Source organism: Ambystoma mexicanum, chromosome 12, assembly GCF_040938575.1.
Source record: "Ambystoma mexicanum isolate Mex_15411 chromosome 12, UKY_AmexF1_1, whole genome shotgun sequence".
In the NCBI taxonomy this organism is placed as follows: domain Eukaryota; kingdom Metazoa; phylum Chordata; class Amphibia; order Caudata; family Ambystomatidae; genus Ambystoma; species Ambystoma mexicanum.
The window spans coordinates 752,445,667-752,448,364 of NC_090936.1; the positions used below are offsets into that span (position 1 = coordinate 752,445,667).

General features: G+C 39.6%; 1 non-coding gene across 1 annotated transcript; it reads right to left on the reverse strand.

The window, feature by feature from the left end:
• Nucleotides 1-497: 497 nt before the first annotated feature.
• Nucleotides 498-688, reverse strand: LOC138514791 (U2 spliceosomal RNA). Its single transcript, XR_011281944.1, has one exon. It is a non-coding gene; the product is annotated as a U2 spliceosomal RNA (small nuclear RNA).
• Nucleotides 689-2,698: the final 2,010 nt, after the last annotated feature.

Below are 2,698 nucleotides of genomic sequence, written 5' to 3' on the forward strand. Positions count from 1 at the left end.
TTTTCCTGCCCTGAGGAAGGCGTGTTTGGATGCCACCACTACAGGCATGCTGAAACGTGCATAGATGACCACAAGAAAAAAAGCGGCATTGTTGAACATTACTTTTTTTACATTCATATAGGCAGAATTCAAGCATGATTATAATTTAATCCTGCCATGATCTACAGGGTATTATCAACTATACCTTGTAGGATTTCACATCTAGGATTGCAAACAATCTATGTTGGAATTATACAATTGTGTTATTGGTGCAACCTTTGGCTTTTTGTTTCTCTTGTCATGTGTGTTACTGTATTATATTAGATATACTTTTCTTATATGATAAATGTTTTAATTGGTTACTGTCTCACAATTTAATGTTTTCAAATATGCTTTTTGTGTTTGCTATGTATGTCTAAAATGTTTTCCTTATCTGCACATATATAAAATACAAACCTATGTTTGAGATATTTCCGGTGACTTTTTTTGCACAAAATGAACTTAAAAAAAAAAATGTTTTTCAGTGCACCCGTCGAGGAGGTACTGCAATACCAGGTTGATGCATGGAGTGGACAGAGCAAGCTCCCATTCCATCTGCCTGTGCCAAAAATCAATTTAATATATGGTCCCTAGATAGAGGACGTATCAGATATTAAACTGATGAGAACAGATACTACACTTGATGTTAGCCAAAAGGCCGAGAAGTGATAAAAAATTAACTTTTTTAAGCGACTATAATAACATACAACATATTAAGTTGTTTGCAGCATGGACACCTCTTTGTTTATCATAGAATTTGCAGCACAGCGCTCTCTGCTCTTTGCCACTTTTGAGGGTTCCATTACATCTGTGTTGCAGGTTTCAAGTTTCAGGATTATTTTGCACATTTCCCATCATAGGCTCTTTTTAAAGAAAAAGAAGATTGCTCTCTTGCACAGGTATCTAATGTGTCTTAACATCTTCCAGTTGAACATCATTGTCTTTTGCAGTACATCCTCTCAATCTGTCAGGGTGAAGAAGCTTTGACATCTGGCTTTTGGCCTCATTATGGCTTAGGTCTCTGTTCATCTTTGCAGTCAACCTCTTTTAGAGGCTGATACATGCTATTGTAAAGCACGAGGGAGCTCACTACAGCACCAAGGATCATCTCTTTGAACTCCCAATAGCACTTTGAAAAAGCCATACATCTGCTGGGTTGTAAATCACAAAATGACAGCCCCTCTCTTGTATGGAGGTGGGCAGAAGCAGTGTTCCATATCCTCCACCAGGAGGCATACATCCAGTTGTAAATGACGGTATATGTTTTATTAGAAAATGACACATCTTCAGTGCCAAAGTGAATGTGGCCCTCCCGAGTATGCCCATTGTTAAGTTTAGTTGACTGAGATGTGCCGAGCTGAAGTGGATATTTCCAAGCCTTCTCTGAATCCTATCCATCAAGCATACTGTGGTGGTTGTATTGTTTTGTGTAGTGCTCCACAAACATTTTATAACACATGTTTTGAGGTCTACTAAGATGTGGGCCAATACCTTAGCACATGACTTCTGTGTCTGGTCGCCCTTCCAAATATAGAAGTGCTTACTTGCCCTAACTTGGTTAAAGGACTTCTTGAAGAATAGGAGTAAATGGCCCATGACTCTGACTAAAGGAAAAAAAGGATAATTAGCTTTGCTGTTTGAGGCGTTTACTTAAATGTTCTGGAAAAACAGGGTGTTTGAAGCCCAAATGAACTGTGGAAAGTAGCCGGTCTGATAGCACAGCGAGTAGAGTGCTCGCTTTGACATCTGTGCAGAGGCTGCTGATGCAGGTTTGAATCCCGGCAGCACCAAACTCAGCCTTTCATCCTTCCGAGGTCGAAAAATGAGCACCACACACCGTGGGTAATAATAAGCAGCGCTCAGATCCCTGAGGGTTCGTAGTGCTATATAAATGCTAAATTATTATTATTATTAGCTCTGGTACCCCAGCCCCTCTATTGACCGCAAACATTCCCCTCAACCACCTTGGCAGTGGACAAGTGGTGTTAATGACTTTTCAATATGATGACTAATAACTCCAGAAACTCAAAGAGAACTGTATGGTGACTCAAAGCAGCTTGTTGAGATGGTCTTGGACAGCAAGGCTTCATCCGGATCCGTCTACGACCATCGACCATCCCTCACCTAGAGTCGCTTTAAAATGTGTGTCCTAAACCACCCCAATTATTTTGTAAACATTGTTTTTGTATTTGTTATTTGCTTTACACAATAACTTTTAACAAAAGCAACTTCTTAACTCTACTTGCGTTACCAATTTGGCATGCCACTGAGGACCCCACTATCAGGAGTTGCGATAGAGAGAATGATGAGAAAGAGATAATATACTTGTCCCCCAATGATTCCAGAATCATTTTTAAGTAAAAAAAACAAAGTTCTTAAAAGGACAAAATATTTTTTTGTACAAGCTAAAATACGTCCAACATGCCCTAGCTTTTAGAAAGGTAATTCCAACCTCGTTCCTGATTGCCACAATGGGCACACTGTTGGGAACAGAAAGGATCTTCCTCCACACCAACCCCTCCAAAACCGGCAGAAAATCTAGGATCCAAAAGTCCATCAATTCAATGCCTTAGAGTAGTTTAAGGACCATCTTTCCTTCAAAAAACCTCAGCATTGGGTACATCGAATATATACTATATTTGGAGATGATTCGAAAGAGCTGATTCAGTAATGCACTCAT